This window comes from Podarcis erhardii, assembly GCF_964252035.2.
Source record: "Podarcis erhardii genome assembly, chromosome: 8".
Taxonomy (NCBI): Eukaryota; Metazoa; Chordata; class Lepidosauria; order Squamata; family Lacertidae; genus Podarcis; species Podarcis erhardii.
Genome location: NC_138499.1, coordinates 931,708 through 950,116, shown reverse-complemented (window position 1 = coordinate 950,116; position 18,409 = coordinate 931,708). Strand labels below are relative to the sequence as shown.

The 18,409-nt window shown below is 49.2% G+C and overlaps 1 protein-coding gene across 1 annotated transcript in view; it reads left to right on the top strand.

The window, feature by feature from the left end:
• Positions 1–18,409, top strand: part of BOP1 (BOP1 ribosomal biogenesis factor) — a 66,003-nt gene that overhangs the window by 22,452 nt on the left and 25,142 nt on the right. The gene's annotated exons all lie outside the window — the stretch shown is intronic.

The window sequence follows — 18,409 nt, the reverse complement described above, 5'->3', positions numbered from 1 at the left end:
TACTTTATTGGAAGGAGAAAAATAATCATTTTCCTTAATAACAATTTATTTAACTAAAACAATAACATTATAGCATGTGTATCCATGTTTGTAAACTGATGTGGTTAAATGGTTTTTAAAACAAAAAACAAAAAACTTAAAACAAATCCTTATTTCCTGATGAATAGCCTTTGGACTATAATGTAACTTAAATAGAAAATTATCTTTAGAAAGATTTTTTCCACCAAAAGCATTTTATTTTAAAAATCCGATTTAAATCAAAAGAATCCGATTTTATTTATTTATTCATTTTAAATCATTGATTTTTATCCACCCTGAGGAAAACTCTGGTCCTGTACCAAGATCTTTGTCGTTGCCTGCATTCTCTCCCATCATCCCTCGTGATGGAGGCACTTGGAAGCAGCAGCAGTGGTTCTCACTTTTGGGTTGTCTCCAGAGCCCACCGTGGCCAAAGTGCCCCCCTCAGCTCCCAAATGCCGCCACAGGGGGCTGCTCATTTGACTCTAGCACATTGCAGTGCCTTTTCAAAGGTGGTTCCCTGCTTGTGGAATGCACTCCCTGGTGAGGGGCGTCTTTCTCCCTCATTATTTACTTTTTGGAGGAATTTAAAACATTCCTGTTTACCCAGGCATTTGATGATACTAAAAGATACCGTTTCTGGAAATACTGAGTTCACTGGTTGAGAATTTTTAAAACTTTTTAAGAATTTGTTTCAAAATGTTTTTATTTCCTTTTGGAGGGAGAATACATAAATAATTCCTTTGTACATCCTGGTTGGGTAGGAACCACAAAACTGGCCAATTACCATGAAAATTCAAGATTTGTGGACTTCTCATTCCTGGAGCCCATCCTGGCTACTACAGTTTGAAGAAGAATTCTGTGGAACTTGAAAGCTTGCAAAATGCATTGTAAACTTTGGTCCTAAGCATCATATTAACACAGCCCATTTTGGTGTTAGTAAAGTAGATTTCATTTCTTGCTGCAATTAAGAGAAGTTGGTGCTTGGGTAATAATTAGAAAATGAAGGGGCACTGTTGCTCAACGGAAGAGTAATGAGTTGTTGTAACATCTACATCTTCAGAAATGGGTTGTGAAGTTGGTAAAGCGGATCTTAGGGTTGGAGAGGGCAGACCAGTGGGTTGCCCAGGTGTCTGGTCTCCAGCCAAAGCTGGGGGCATTGTGAAGCCCTTCAGAAATACTTTGGTTGCTTCCCACATTGCCATTCAGCCACATGCTTGTCTGGGGGAGCAGCTGGGGGAGACAAAGAGACACATCAGTGGGAAATGATGATAAGAACAGAAGACCCAAGTTCTTCCTTTTCTGCTTGGAGAGCTTATGGGCAGTGAGATGATGGATCCCGGTGGCATGGAGATGAGGAGGGGCAAACCTGGCAAAGACCTGATCTCCTTTTCCTCGGTAGGTGAGCCTTGGGCTGCCTCCCATCCACGTGCATTTGTGTACATTCCCGCAGCAGGGAGCTCTCCTCGCCATGCTCAGGAATGTCTTGGCACTAGGGACGATGCTCCGATGCTTGAGCCCCATGTCATCCTGTCCTCTGCCCATCTTTCCCCCCAGGCTGCTGCTGCTGCGTGCTGTGGCTGCTACGTTGGTTTTAATTTACACCCAGCATGAAGTATTTTATTTTTCTGGAAGGCAAGGGTAGGGTTTCAGAGTTCCATTCCCCTCAGTTTAATTGAGCTTTAATGAAGATAGATCCAGAAAGATTTCTCAGGAAGAAAAGCAGTTCCTCTGCAGGGTTGATACTTAAGGCTAGGAATTCACTCGTCATCGGATCGTCTAGACTGGAAGATGCCAGCTCATGGGTACTTATTATTTTTATGTGAAAAGGAGTAGACAGTCCTTGTTGATTTCAAATAGGCCACAAATCTGGAGGCAATTGCAATCGCTTTTGACAGTGAAAGCCATGAGATATAGTTCCCCAACTCAAGAAATGATAAACCTTTAGGAGGGAAGGGACCACAAATGGTGCGCCCACACAAGTGAAGCCCAAACAGGCATAAGCTTGAAAGTGCAGTAATGGATCTGCCCTTGTTCCAACCTCCATGCTTGAGAAGAGAGTCTAAATTTATGTGGCAAACTCTTGAACGTGGAAAGTGCCCTCAGTGCAGCTAGCTCAGTATTGGCTCTCCAGGATTTCGGGCACAGCTCTCTCCCAGCTGTTACTGGTTTCTACTTGTAATGGAACTGACGGCAGTGGAAGGAGCTGCCGAGAGCCCTGGGCATCCTGTCTATGGCACTCTCTTTGCTTCTCACCTGCTCCATTTCCCCATTCTTTCGGGAAGAAGCATAATATCGGCCCAACAGGGTCATCTTATAAATGCGGAATGTTGGGACAATTCAGGACAGACTCACCACTCCCACTCAATGTAGTGGTGGCCACCAGCTTAGCTGGATTTAAAAGAGAATTTCAACAGATTCATAGAGGATGACTACCAATGGGTCCTAGTCTTGCTTGCACAGTATGAGAAGCAGTCTGCCTGTGAATGTCGGTTGCTGAGAATCGCTGCTGTCGCACTCCAGTCCTGCTTGTGGGCTTCCCAGAAGAGGCAGCTGGTTGACTACTGTGAGAACAGGAGCCTGGGCTAGAGGGGCCAGCTTTGGCCTGATCCAGCTGCAGCCCAGCTCTTCTTACATGAGTAAGAGCTCCTTGATTGTGGTGCCTGTATCTTGACGTTTGTCGCTCAAAGCGGAGGTGCCAGGTTGCAAGCGCAGTTCCAGCGCCTCATCTTCTTTCACTCCCTCCCTTCCTTATGGCTTTCTGGGGTCCATAGGGCTGAAGAAGGGGTCTCTATCCAGATCCCCTCTCTCCCAATTTGCCCACACCCAGGAAATTTTTTTATCTTTCCTTTGCTAGAGTCAGGTTTTTCTATCACAGAAAAACAGCAGTTTTTCTCATTTGCACATTGCATGCAGATGGCAACCAAAGACCCGCGTCCGGATGTGAAGCCCTCTTTTCCATAGATAGGCTGCTGAAGGGGCCAAGCCCCTCCCCAGAGTGAGAAAAATGGCTGTTGGGGCTGTTGGCTGCAGGGCATGATTTGGAAAGTTGCCCGCCTTAACCTTAAACTCCTAAAACAGGTCCTTGCCTTCATGAAGGTTGCCAGAGGAAACCTTTAAAAGATGAAGGGAGGAAAAAAACATCACAGAGCTGAGGACTGTCAGAGCATCTTGACTCTGGAAGAGAACTTGAGGCGGGGGGGGGGGGGAGAGAATGGAATTCTTAGAGCAGAGTTACAACTGCATCAAGAATCTCATCATACAGTCTTTAACACAGATAAAAAATGATCCTGGGGGAAATTGGAGAATTGATTTAAAAACAGTAAGGTGGAGCTCAACAAATCTGTAAAATATTATGTATGGGAAGGAGAAACCAAATAGTAGACTTGGAAGTGGCAAAAGGCTGTCTAGTCCTCTTCCACCCACCCACTCAAAAGACACCTCCCAAGCCCACACAGTGCCGGAGCTCAGAGCAGACAGAAGGTGCCCTGAGCAAAGTGCTTTGAGAGCAAACGGCTCCAGATGTCTCAGGCACACCAGCCGAGCTACATGCTGCGAAGAGAGAGAAGCACTTTCCTCTGCTCATCGGTTGGTCTGCAGAGGGTTCAGTCCTGCTGGCTGCTGCTTTGTGCTGCCCTCACGGATCAACATTGGCAGGTGCACATGGCTGCCTATTAGTCACTTGACATCATCATGATACCCACCTGTCAGAGTTGGCCCGCAGGGGTGGGGGGAGATAAAGGCTTGGTCTGCTGGGCCAAAGAGGTTCCCCACCCCTGCTGCAGCTTGACAGCTGCTGCTCCCAGTGTTGCTAGGACACAGGCCTCTTTCCAAGTCACTGTGGCTGTGAAGCTGATGCGGCTTGCTCTGTGAGATAGAGGATTCCCTGGTGGTTGTACAGGCGTCTGATGCCCTTACTTGAAGGAGGATGAGACATCTGTACCTCCACCCCCTGATGTTGTTGGACTCCAGCTCCCATCAGTGTTATGGTCAATGGTCAGGGATGGTGATGAGGCGAGTCGTAGTCTGGAGGAGCACAGCATCTGGAGGCCCACAGGCTCCCCACCCTGACTGTAAGCAAACATCCCAAATGAGAAACACCTGCGAAGACTCAGGGACCTCCGGTCTATACAAGTTTGGGGTTGGGTCTCTGCGGCAGATGCACAGTGTTATATGCAGGGTTCTGCTCCTCGTGAATGTGTCCTCAGCTCTGTGGTTTGCCTTCCTCTGCTCTGGAATTGCAAAGAGGCCTGCAGCGTTGCTTTGATGGTAATCTTCGTTGTTACTACAGTTCTGCCATGGAGTCTTGGCAAGGCTTTGAGCTCCCTCCGTTTGCTTGCTCTGCCTCCTGAAGGAAATCTTTCTTTAATGGGCTTTTCTGCAGAGCAGGGCCTGTGTTTGCCTAAGCAGGAGGGATATTGACATGGAAGTCTTGGCAGCTTCTCTCTGACAGTTTTCTGGGATTCTGGGCTGCCTTGTTACACTTTTGGAGAGTTTGTGTGCGTTTGTGTGGTTGCAGCATTCTGGAGGGGCCAACTTTTGTCACCTTTACTGTTTGCCAGTGCCTCTTAGCCATTTTGTCTCATCCACAATCTGTGATCCCACCTGATTACTAACATTGCATGCAGAGAAAGTGCACAAGAACAGAGGAAGCTGCCTCATCCTGAGTCAGAGCATTGGCCCATGCAGCTCAGTGTTGTCTACACTGACTGGCAACAACTCTCCAGGCTTCTACGCTACTTGGAAGTGCCAGAGATTAAAGCTGGGACTTTCTGTGTGGAAATCAGATCTTCCAGCACTGACTTCTGGCCCTTTCCTGAAGGTGAAAGCCTTGGTGCTTTGAGAGGGGTAAAAGCAGGAAGATGATAATTCTTTCAGAACAAAAATTACTGCTTAAGAATGGCACCAGTCACGGCTGTGTGTGCAAGTTCTTCGGAGAGGCAGCCAGGAAAGCAGAGGCATGGACACGTGCACAGGCTCATATCCCTTCTCAGCCATGACCTTGGGACACCCCATTATCGCTTTGCCACCATTTCCCACCTGTAAAATGGGAAGAACAGTGGCTCGCTTGGTTGGTGTGTTGTGACAAAGTAATAATAATGGCTGCAGCAAGGCAGTTTGTGAAGTGCTTGGTTGTGACTGAAAAGGAGAAAGTAATTAGTCTGCTACTGTTAGAAAGATGTGAACCACTCTGATTCTGATTTGATTCTAATTGATTTTTATTTTAATTGATTGCTTGATTTTATCTTGATGTGTTATATAATTGATGTTAGACACTCTGAGCCCAGTTTCAGCCAGGGAGGGCGGGGTATAAATAAAAATTATTATTATTATTACTATTATTCAGGCTTAGCTACCCTCCAGCTTTGTGCTGCCTCAGGACCCAACTGTGATGCTGCCTTGCTCCCTCCTCATTCTGGGGAGGGGCAGGGAAGTTTGCTTACCCACCCAGTTTGAGGCTGACAGAGGGCTGTGCTTCATCTGTGTCTCTTATAACCTTTAACAAGCTGGGCCTGGTTTGCACAGAAGCAAGATCTGGGTGGTTCCTTTATAAGGGAGCTGTGGAGGATGGTTTGGGGGGGGGGCAGTGAGCAGTTTTTGCCCCTGGACTGCACAGTGTTGGAAGGCGCCCTGGGTACCTTTTCCAGTGAGAACATGCAACCTTGGGGGTGGCAAGTCCTTTGCCAGAGAGATGTGTGTGTTGCTGCCAAATGCAGACGCAACCCTGCAACTCCATAACATCCAACTACATGGAGCTCTCTGGAGTCTTCAGCAACATGCTGCCATCCCACCAGCCAGGCAGTTAATAAGCAGGCCTGGTCTGCTTAACGGAGAGGGCTGGAAGGGGTCCTGCTGCAATGAGCCCTTCTTCCTCCCATTCCCAGCCAGCTTGAGGGAAGGCTGGCCTGGAGCAGAGAGTTTCGTTTCTTTCTCTTGCCGGGGGACCTTGGCAAATCCCAGGGCACCAACAAGGGATATCTGTGCCCTTTGGGAGTGGCTCTTGAGGTGTCGAGAATGGAAAAGTCCAGTTGTCAAAGCTGAGAGCAGGACGTGCCAGTAGCAACAGCCGATTGGGGTAGTGGCAACTGAGGCCAAAACACAAGGAATCTTGGAGGCAGAAAGAGAAACTTTCTCTGCAGGCCGTAAATCAGCCTGGAAGAGAGGGGAGTTCAGGATCTGGCGTGGAAGAGCTGTTGACTGCCTGGAAGCTGGGGTGCTGCTGTGCCCCCAAAGGAGAGTTTGAGTCTCTGCTGGGATGTGCAGGGGGAGAGAGGCAGAAACTGGAACAGTCTTGCCTGGGAAGGGAAGGAGACCCTTGAGGACTTGATGCCCTAAAGGGAGTGCTGCATACCTTGGCCTGATGGGAGGATTGCTTCTGCTGCTTTGGGACGCAAATGCACACAAAGGGAGAGAAAGAAACATGGGCTTCTTTCATAGAATCACAGAACTGTAGAGTTGGAAGGGATCCCAAGGGTCATGTAGTCCATCCCCTGCAGTGCAAGAATCTCAACCCACAGCGCCCCCTCCAATTTGAAACCATACTGGACCCTGCTTAGCTTTGCAAATGTGCTAGTAGTTTTATTGCTTTGTGTTTGCTTTGCTATCTCTTAGTTCTGTGTCTTTTCTTTTCCCAATAAAATGCACCAGTTGTTTTAAGAGCTCCTTACTGATTTCACTGGCAGGTTCTGCCTACATCTCATATCTTCTAATCCTTGAAATTCACACTCCTGAATAGTGCTACAGGCTCCCCCCCCCCACCAAATCAGTGCTACAGTCTTAAAGAGGGAGGGGGGTATCTGGAATGCTGTATGGCTTAAAGGTACTGTAGGACAGACAGACACCTCTGCAACCATTCACTATGGCAGATCCTATGGGATAATCCCAATAATATAAGCCGCCCTGATGTGAGCTATGAAAGACCGTGCTCAGGACAGCGGCTACTTCGATAATTGAGATTCTGGGCTGCTGTTTCTGCTCCTTTGGGCCTGTTGGGCTCTCAGCGTTGTGAGCTGGCCCCCTCTGTGGCGGAGGGGTGCCTGTGCTTGTGCAAACAAGGGTCTGTCTGTGCCCCCTCTTCCGCCTGCTGCCGCGTGCTCCCCTTCCCGCCCCATTCCCTTCAATTGGAGCTGACGCACGCTATTTGTCGGAGATAAAAAATAGCAGAGGAGTAATGGAAAGACAGAAGGCACAGGAAGGCGGTTTGGTCGTTAGAGACAGAAGAGCAGAATTAACGTGCAGTGGGGGATTTGGAGCGAACACTGCCTGCATTGTAATCGGAGAGGGGCAAGGGGGGGGGGAGAGAGACCGAGTGAGCGAGACTGACCCCCAATCCCCTGGAGGGACGCGGGGAGAGTAGCAACGAGGAGAGAGTGAAGGATTCCAGAGGTGGACTGGCTTCCTCTTTCACCAGACAGACACAAGGGAGACGGGCAGGGCGCCAGCTCCTGTACCTGCACTTCCAATCTGGGCCATTGACAGCTGGAGCTACTTTGCAGGGGAGGGAGGGGGGAGGCAGGCAGGGCAGCAGCATGCAGGCTCTTCCGCTGGAAAGGGGAGGGATGGTGCCTTGTGAAGTCGGGCGGCTGCTGCTGCCGCCGCCGCTGCTGCCGGTGGACGTGGTGGAGGAGGTGCAGGAGCCGTAGTCTCAAAGCAGTGGCAGTGGAGGGGTGCCAGGATACCCTGTCCCCAGAGGAGCCAGCTAGAGACCCTCAGCCAGGCAGTCTGCAACCCTGAGCTCAGGCAAGACGGGAGGGACCTGGGGACAGATCTGCAGACACCGTCCCAGCTGGCAAGCGTTGAGCAAGCAGGCCAGCCTCCCTGGGGGAGGGAGAGCCTCGCAGCAGCTAAATCAGAGGAAGAAAGGGCTGCCACGCCAGTCCCACCGGGGGAAGAGGGAGGGGGCACATGTGTTTCTTGGCAGCCTTGCAGGTGCAAAACAGTGACGCAGGCATAAGCACCTTGTGATGGATCATGTGGTGAGGGCCGCAGTTCATTCACTCTTCCACCCACCCAATTTGGGGCAGGAGGCCCAGGTCCTCAGTCCTCTTCCCCCTGGGTGTAGAGGAAGCCCCGCCAGGAGTGCCAAGGTCCCTCTTTGGGACAGCTGTGCATGTGGCTGATGGACCCAGAATGGGATGCCTTTCCCCCTTATTGTGGGGAGAGGAGGGTGTTTCAGTGGAGGGTGGGAAAGTGGGAGAAGGGCTGGGAGGGGTTGGAGGGCGGCTGGGCCCCCAGTGCACCTGAGCCCTTCTCCGGGCTCCTCTGGCCGGCCCTACTTTTCAGCTGCTTCTCCAATACGAATACATGCATGCATATGGAATTGTATCTGTATGCTGCCTTTGCACAGTTCAAGGCGGCTTACCACATGAGAAAAAAGTAGTCATAAGCAATAAATAAAACATTTAAAAACAAAGCCGATCAGTTTCCACATCAATCACAACATGATCTATAATACAAAAAACCAACACCCCCCCCCCACTACCACCAAGCAGCACCCCAGCCCAAGAGTCTGTTCAGCAGCCTCAACTTTTGTAGCTGGAGTCAGTCAGGTGCTGCTCAGAGCACAGATGGGGCCAGGCAGGGTGTGGGGAGGGAAGGTGGAGTGGCATTGTTGGAGCAGAAAGAGCAGGGCTGGTGGGGAGGAGAGCTGAGGCACTGCAGCCTGATTGCTGTGGATTGCACAGATCCATGGAGGCGTCTTCATGTGGTGGCTGCAGTGACATGTTACAGGGGCACAAGTACTAAGGTTGGCATTTGACTTTTTAGTGGCACCTGAGATGGTGTGTGAAGCGTTGACCTCTGCTTCTTTCCTCATCCCGGCCCCACACAGTGGGGGAGGGGGCTTTTATACGAGGCCCAAACATGCCCAAGATGCCCAAGCCAGTTGTCCCTGTTCTGAACTCATGAATACAGTGGTGCCCCGCAAGACGAATGCCTCGCAAGACGAAAAACTCGCTAGATGAAAGGGTTTTCCGTTTTTCGAGGTGCTTCGCAAGACGAATTTCCCTATGGGCTTCCTTCGCAAGACGAAAACATCTTGTGGATTTGCTTCCTTTTTCGTAAAACCGTTAATACCCGGGCAATCCGCGCTCCGCAAGACAAAAAAATCGCAAGACGAAGCGACTCGCGGAATGAATTAATTTCGTCTTGCGAGGCACCACTGTACTCGAGGCCTCTTCTTGTCTTTACCTTGTTCCAAGCAGGGATTGAAGTCAGAGTGGCATCCTTTCCATCCCAGCCATCTGTGGGTTCCTGGAGGATTAGGAAGAGGAAATCTGGACTTAGGTTACTCTCAATATTGTGTTTTAATTTTCTTTGATTCTGATCGTGTTGGCTCTCTAGTCTCTCTTCTCCCCAGCTCCAAAGCCCTTAATAGCTTGGCTTTGAGCAATTCCTCTCCACGTGCTCCTCTGGCTTCTTGTTTCTAGAGCTCCCTGGGGAGATCCGTAGCCTTGTGGAAGATGACTGGCACTTGGTCCATGGGGTGGGAGCACCAGAGGGCTTGGCGCTTAATCTGATGTTGAGCGTGCTTGCTGGCTCCCACTTACTCTTGTGTTCTTCCACACTGGGAGATTTCACTTGCCTTGTGGGACCAAAGGCTGGAGGCTTGTAAATCGAGATCCAGCTTGTGGCGTGTGCATTTGCTCTGGAGAAAATCCCCACCAGGGCGGGAGAGCAGAGGCTCCTCCTGCCAGTTCTGGTAATGCTTAGCAATGCTGCACATGCTCCTCACCTCTGCTCTTTGACTGCTGGTCCTACTTGTGGAGGAATGGTGCCTGTAAGAGGAGGAGGAGGAGGAGGTGTGGAAAGGATTTCTTCAAAAAATTATAGTATTGAACTCATGAAACACTGTTTGTCAGATGAACAAGTAAAGCAGTTGAAGCTGCTGACATGTTCATCAGTAGAGGAGCAGAGTCTTCTGTCTTAGAGAGACCTCCCAGTTACTTACCACCTTCGGTTGTAGACTACTTTTGAAGTCTTTCTCAGCCCTGTAGACGCTGCACTCCTGAACCAAAGCTGAATGCTTTTATTTTTCTTGAAACCAGTTTGCTGCTCCTTCTGGGTTAAGATAAGTATTGGTACAGACAGCGTTCCAATGACTTCCTACTGCATGCATGCTTGTCTTACTGGACAATACATTGAGGATGTTTCTCTAAAAAGCTTCTCTAAAGCCTTTATACGAAATGCCTCTGTGAGTGTGAAGAGGCCCCCCACTGGAACTGCTCTCAGCCCCCTGTCATCCAGGTCCTCTCTCACTCTCTCCATTTGTCAAAGGGCATTCGTTATGGCAGTTGACCTCTTCTTCTGCCCCCATCGCTCTGCAATGTACTTCATTGCCACGTTGGTGTTCAGATTTGAGAGCCATTGAGCAACCACCTGTTCAGAAGAGGCTGCCACTTTGTATTAGGATGGAGGCACAGCTCTTGGAGACGCCTCTCCCAGCTTGCCCTCATACTTTGTTGGAAGCTACCCAGAGTAGCTGAGGCAACCCAGTCAGATGGGTAGAGTACAAAAAATACTTATTATTATTATTATTATTATTATTATTATTATTATTATTATTAAAGCCCATTGCCCATGGGCGCTGCAGGATTGGGGCCGTGGCGTGCTCCACTCCCTTTCTGGCAGGTCCTGAGAGTGCTTTGCCAGCTGCCAAGTCCAGACACACATCCCATCCTATCTACGTCAAGAATCTTTTTTCCTGGTGCATGGATTTAGAGCCACTCCAAAGAGCAGCTATTCCCATCTGGGAGTTTCCTTCCTGGGAGTGCCCAGCCTGCGTTTTTAGCTCTCTCTCCTCCAATGGGACACCCCTGAAAGTGATCCAGAAAGGAAATGCCTTTGCTTTGCTTATGCTTCCCTTGCTTGGTTAAACCCCCCCCCCCAAAAAAAATATGGCTTCCTAAAAGCATAAGCCTGGCCACCAAACGTGGGCCCAGATGAAAAGCTTCTCTGATGCTTCCAGGAGACGTTCATCCCTGCGGGACAGCCGCTGAGTGAATAGTTCACCTCTCAGGCTCTTGCCACCTGGACTTGCCATTCAGGTGAGGCATTCAAGAGAATGTACTTAGTTAATTGTAGGCTTATAGGGCTCTGTCAGCCAAAGTATACAGGAACAATGAGGCATCAAACAAGCCCATTGTCAGCATACATTATGCACCCCGGGCAACCTTCATATTCAGAGCATGTATAAACAGCCTGATGTTTTATAAAACTTTTAAGTGGTATTCAATATAAAAACAATATCACTGAAACAGAAATGCAACATAAAACCAGTAAAACAGGTGAATGAAAGAAAGGAATATTAGGAATATTAGAAGGGAATATTAAAAGCATTAATTCAAACAAATAGTCCCAGTTTATGGGTCAGGGAAACCTGGGCAAGAAGACAAGCCTATTCAAAAGAAGAGCCTAAGGCTGTGGGAAACCTGCAATCAGGCTTCGACGTTTATTCCCCTCCTGTGGCTTCCAGCAACTGGGATTGAGAAGCATTGCCTCCTCCAAGTGTAGAGGCAGAGCAGAGTCATCAGGGCTAGAAGCCACCATAGTTCTCTCTTCCGTGAATTTGCCTAATCCTCTTGTAAAGCCATCCAAGTTGGTGGCCATCGCTGCCTCCCGTGGGAGCGAGTTCCATAGTTTAACCCTCACAGCATCTCAGTTGAAACATGCAAAGAGATCAGGTCCCCTCGTTCTACACCTGCACTGCCATCTGCAGGTATGGTCTGCTGCAGATGAGGGTCATTTTAACCTGATGCTTAAAGAGTTGGGCAAAGGTGTGTGTCTCCATGTGGAAGCAGACTCCCAAGTCTCAGAGAAGGAAGTGAGTCTCTGGAAATGTCCTTTTTCCCTCCCCCAGTTGTGGAATACAGACAGATATTTAGGACTACCCTGTCATCGGTGATGTCCCACACCTGGGAAAGATTTCCATACTTCCTGTGTAATAACTGCAGCTTATTGTGCCCCAAGCTGAGGACTACTGTCATCACAAGTTGGGTCAGTTCTCTCACCTGGCCCCAGTTTAACCTCTTGGCTAGAGGGGCACCCTCTGGGGCAGATTGGGGGGAAACTGCATAGGGGAGGAGAGGAAAGGGAATCCCATCATGCAAGCACAAGCCCACCCACACAACATTAGATATCACCACAGTGTTTTTGGATTTTATTTTTAATTCTAAAATTGTATTTATGCTAGCTTATCTGTACTGTGAGCTATATTTGCCTTGAAAAGCAAGATGTAAAAAAAGAGTCACAACATATTGTGAGACTATATTGAACTTTCCATGAGGCAAAGCTTTTACCATTCTTCTGAGCGTGCACATTCAAACATGGTCAAAATAGGTTTTTTTCCAAAGACCTTTTTTTTAGAAAGAAAAAAAGAAATTGACTTTTGGTTATTGTGCCTTTTTTTAAAAAAAATGAAATGTGAGTGTTGAGAGTCTCCCTTCTCTGCCCACCCCGCGGCCTTCAGCTATCTGATGCTCTCCAGTTTCTGTAGGACCACAACTCCCATTAGCCTCAGCATCACAGGGCTACACTGGCTGGGAGTGATAGTCCGAAGCGCCTGGAGGGCATCAGGTTGGCTTCATCGGACCCCGCTCGACCTTAAGATCCCTAGGACAAGGCTCTCACCGCTCACCTCACAGCTGCAAAGCATTGTGTGAAATTGACCCGCTGCGAATGCCAAGGAGCATGGTGGGGCTTGGAAGGCCTCTTGGCGGCTTCTTCAGAGCTGTGGCTAGCCCACATGCATGGAGCACTAGTCCAGCCAGGCACAGCCTTGCCAGTAAATTCGGTGCCCTGGGGCAACTCTTTTCAACAGCCTCCGGAAAGGTGTGCATAAAAAGGCTTTCCCTTTCTTCTGCGGGACCTTTGCAACTTTAACAGCCACCCTATAATTTTCACCTGTGTTCTTTTAATGCCTTCCCAGCTGTGTGCGTTGCCAGAGGGTATCTGGCAGGGGGCCTGCATGGGGAAGGCATGCGCATGGAAGCAATTGGGAGGCAGGCTTCAGGGCTGCAAGCCAGTCCTCCTGAGGGCTGGTGCTCAGGGCGGCCCCATCACCTCCCACAGGCTGGCTGTCCCCTCTGCAGGCCAGGGGCACAGAGCAAATGAGGAGCACCCCTTCGCTCTTAGGTGGTTCTCACTTGCCCTCCCGTGTTTGGGGGGTGGGGTGGGGTGGGGTGCTGGGGATGGGATGGACTCCAGCCAGCGAGGCATCTGCTGCTCAGCCGGCCTCAGCTGCTACCAGGCAATGGCTCCCCGGGTGCTTGTTTGGCTAATGTGTATGAAAGTGCCATAAAGCTTCTCGGCTGGCAGACGGCCCGTTGTCTTGGCTCTTGGCTCAACAAGTGGCCGGTGCTGAAGCACCACCACCACACTGTGGTCAGTATGGGGGGAGGGAGACTCGGGTGGTGGAGGCCCCGTGCTGTCTTGGTAGCGACAGCCGAGGCTCGGGTTGCTGCTGGTGCTTTGGAGTCTCTAATTTGCCCCAGATCCGTGACGGGGGGCTGGAGGCCAGCACCTCCCCACCACCTTTGCTGCTAAGGAAAAACACAGTGTTGAGGAAACTGTAGACACAGACCCACCAGCAAGGAGGAGGCTCAGAATTATGCAAGGGCAATGCAGCTCCTCACAAAACAAGGAATGTCAGCAAGCAAACCACCCCTTTCCCCCCATTCATCTAATAGTAACCTGTGGCTTCTGAACTGACAGCCCCAGAGGCTCAGAACACCATCGTTCTGTTTCTGTTTCCATGCTTCTGGCTACAAAAGCCTCAAGGGATTGTGGATGCTGACACATCTGGGAGTCAGCCTGAAGCACTGGGTGCTAGCCGCGTGCCTGGTCATCTCAGTGTTCAACCTCAACTTCAGGTCATTTATGAACAAGTTTAAAAGCCCCTTTCCTGATGCAAGTCATGGGGGTTCGCCAGTTCTTGTATCCTAGCCCAGCACTATGTTTCGTATGGCAGCAAAACTGCCTTGAGAGACAAGGAGAGGGGTATGTGACCCTGCTTATTCTCTTACACTGTTTTGCAGCTTTTGATTCTGTTGCTCACAGTAATCTCCTGGAATGGATCCATGTGGTGGTGGTTGGGGGCATTGCATTACAGTGGTTCCTGTCCTATCTTTGGGCCTGTTTTCCAGAGTAGTTATGGGCGTAGGAGCTCAGCAGCATGGGAGTTAATCCTGTGGCACCCCACAAGGTTCAGTTCTTTCCCCCATACTATTTAATATCTGTAGGGAGCTGTCACCAGAGGATTTGGAGTGTTGTGTCACCAATATGCTGGTGGCATATCTATCTCTGAGCCACCTGAATCATGAGAGGCAGTTCAAGTGCTTGGAGACAGTGATAGGTTGGATATGGGCCAACAGTTTGAGGCTCAGAAGGCAAGACCGTTTTTTTTCTGTCCAAGAGGCAGGGAGACAGCCTATTTTGGACAGGGTTGCAGACCCCTGGAAGGAGCAGGCAAGTAGGAACCAGCATTGTCATTGGAGATCCAGGCACCCTTGATGACTGGGAGTGCCTGTTTCCATTGCCAGTTGGTTTACCAGATCAAAGATAAGTTGGCTGCTATAATCCATGCTCTGGTAACTTCTACATTGGATCACACTCTACGTGCCCCTCTCCCCCCCTTGAAGATGGTTCAGAATGAGGCAGCCAGGTTACTGGCCAGGGTGACATGTAGAAAACACACAATTTCTGTTCTAAACAGTTTATCCCATTCTCCTACATGACTTGGGCCCCACATACCTGAAAGACTGCCTTCTTCCCTACAGACCCTGCCAGATGTTAGATTGGTAGAGGAGGCCGCCTAGGTACATTCACCTCTCTCAGAGGTTCAAGGGCTCTATTTGTGGTGGCACCTGAGCTGTGGGATTTCCCCCTTTATGGGAGAGTCTGGTGTCTTCGCTATATAGCTTTCAGTGTATGCTGAAGACATACCTGTTTCTTTACTCTGGTCTTTGACAGTTAAAAAGATTGTTTTCATGACCTATCTGGACATTGTTAATTAAAAAATTACAGTTTTGTTTTACTGTACTTTTCCATGTATCAGACAAGGTTTTTTTATTTTAAAGTTATGTTAAAAATTGGGGGTCGTCTCATACATGGATAGTACATGGGGGGACATGGGACTGGTTGCTGTAGCCAGCGGCTCTTCGGCGTGTTATTAGTGTCTGCGGGAAGGGCTGGTGTTGATTGGTTGTTGCTGCAGCAGTTGAGCGGGCGATTGGCGGCTTCTTTTGGGGAGGGGACAGATGATAGGTAGCTTTTGCGACGCATGCGAGTGGCAGCGTAGGTCCATTGTGTGAGTGATTTTCGGCAATCCCCCCCTAAAAAAGCTCAATAACCCCCCAAAAAATAAAGCTCAACAACTATGGGCAATCTCCCCCCCAACCCATTATCTTAATTTTGAGTCCCCCAAAATAGGGAGGGAGCGTCTTATACACGGGGGTGTCTTATACACAGAAAAAATATACGGTATTTTGTGGTTAAGCTATATTATTACCCATTGACTGTTTGGAAAAAATTTGGTTACAACCCTTCTAGGTCAACAACCCAACACGCTTTATTCACATCTTCCACGTAAGTTCCCTCCAGTTGGGATGGGCGGATCCAGTGGCATTTTCAACCAGGAATGGGAGGAATGTTTTTGCAAATTGTAACCTACTGGAAATAATTCATAATGGCAATGCTTCCCCTAGAACATGTGATGGCAGCGGCTGGGAAAGGAGAGGGCTTCTTGCTAGGAAGCCCTGCTGCGTAGAATAACAACAGTTATGAGTGCCTGGAGATTGTGTCATCTCCAGTACGAGGCATCCAGTTAAACCTTCTCTCTTTTGTCTCTCTTCTTTTGCAATCCTGGCTCTTTCATGCCAGAAACCATTCCACAAATCTAGGTTAGCTGTATTTTGGTCCCCAGAGCCCTGGGGACTGGGGAACCTGTGTTCACCCTCTTCTTCCTGTGGTAGGAGGGCCACTGCTGGCTGTGGCAGTGCAGGGCCAGGTGTCCTACAGAGGTGTAACACACCAGACAGCATGTTAATGTGGTGTTACTCTTGACCAGGATATGGCTCTTTGGAATACCAGCCACTAAGAGCCAAAGGTTGATCTGCCTGCCTGCCTGCCTGCCTGGCTTGTCTAGCATGACCATGAAGAAGGATAACCATGGACTGGAGGGCGGCTGTGCTCTGCAGTAATGCTTCTGAATAGCTGTTGCTGGAAGCCCTTGTGCTCGGATCCTGCTTGAGAGTTTCCCTTATCGGCATCTGGTTGGCCACTGGGAGAACAGGAAGCTAGACTAGATCGGCCGGACCCAGCAGCCAGGCTCTTAGGTGCTTATTGTGATCCGGTGGCAACTTCCTCTGCTAAATGTTGACCACTCTCTACGAGGAAGTAAGATGCCACTTTCTCCAGGGTGTCTTGCACTTGCCTCAGTAGTCCCCTTGAACGTTTTTTTGTTGTTCAAAGTCATTGACTTAAGAGGACCTGAAACTAGAAGTTTCTCTCCTTTGAATGAAGGAGGTGTGTTCCATTTTTTAAGGGCGCAACATGCATGGAGAATCTAATTCGGATGATGCAGTATGTGACAGAAGGCTTTGTTTATGCTCTGTGTTAACTAGAAATTCCTAGTCACAACCGCGATAAAATAATATTTTTGTTCTGGCGTAGCATTTTCCTCTACAACCAAATAAGAATTTTGGCTATGAACATGGCTGGTTTTTTGTGTTCATTTCCTTAAAGTGATTAGTTTTGTTCCATTTTTCTCTGAATAAACCTCTTTTATTGTTCAATATTCCTCTCTTACTCTAGTTATGTAAAAGTTCTGGCTTCCTGGTGAGAATTCTCACCACTTGATACTATTGAATATAGTATTCCTCTTGAGGGGGGCGGATTTTTAGGGACACTAAAGGACTTTGGAGGCTCCAGCCTTACCTTAGTTGCTCCTTCTCATAGTCATCTGCTGCCTGCAAGCTAGATTTGAGGTCGTCACTAATAGGCAGATATTGTATAAATTCGCAGCATGCTTTGTGGGTTTCTAGAACTTCCCTTAATAACTCTGAGCTCAGCAGGCAAATTAATTCTGTCCATGTTTGGAAAAACAGCTTTTGTTTAGGTTTGAATCCTTGCTGTTGTTAAAACTATATGAGCACCTGTTCTTCCTCTGATGGAAGAGCCCCATTTGAGGAGGGCCACAGCTCAGTGGCACATCACCTGCTTGGCATGCAGAAGGTCCCTGGTTCAGTCCCCAGTGGCATCGCCAGGTAGGGCTTGCCTGGAACCCCAGTCGCCTCTGCGTTAGATGGACCCAGTTGTCTGATTCAGTGTAAGGCAGTTTCCTAGGTTCGCCACCAGCTCAGTGCACTGCTCTTTGGCACCTAAGCATTGCTGCCTGCTTGGCAGGTAGTCTAGATAGCTCTGTAGGCCTGTATCTGATCCCGTGGGATAGATCCTCAGTCAGTAGAGCCTGACTCTTAATCTCAGGGTTGTGGGTTTGAGCCCTGCATTGGGGGAAAGATTCCTGCATTGCAGGGGGTTGGACTAGATGAGCCTTATGGTCCCTTCCAACTCTACAATTTTATGATTCTATTGAATGTTATGATTTTATAATGCTATGATTTTATTTAATCTGCCTGGGATCTATGGCAAGCGGACCTGTTAGGAGACAGTGCTCCCGTAAGTTGGTTGCAGCTCAGTTCCTTGTCTGCCCCCTTTTCCCATGGATAGCCTGACTAGCCTCTGACTAGCATCCCATGCCTTGCTCGGGTCCAGGGACCCTTTCTTCCTTGCCCACAAGCTCACATCTCGGTGAGACTCCTGGGAGGAGCTTCAGCTTCTGCCCACAGCCTCCCACAGCTGCTGTCTTATCTGCAGGCAGAGCCTCCGTGTGCTCCTGCCTTCTCTTTTGGCGCTGAGCAAAGGGCAGGGTGCAAAGGGCTAGTGCAGTTCCCTCCCACAAGATGTAGTAGTTCGTGGAGGAGGGTAAGGCTGTCAATGGCCAATAGCCACAGGGATGGCTCTTCTTGCCTTCTCTTCTATACACAAGGCATACCTTGGATGCTGCCAACCTCAGGATTGGCTTTGGGGTCTAGCTGTCCACTTTTGATTTATTTCCCTCCCTGCCTGATTTATTTCCCCAGGATGCTCCACTCTGAGGCAGCGCCTCTTTCTCCCCCCACCAGTGAGTCTTGTTTTACGATTGCCATAGCGCTGGCAAGTGGCCTCTTGCCTCTTTCTCAGAGTTGCCTCCCGCCCGCCTCACACACCTACGCAAATGCTGCAGAAGTGGAGTAAGCATCCCCCCCCAAAAAAAACACCTTTAAATTCATCTTGAAATGCCAAGACCCAGGACCCTGTTGGCCAAATGGCATGAGCCTAAAAGGAAGTTTGCCTC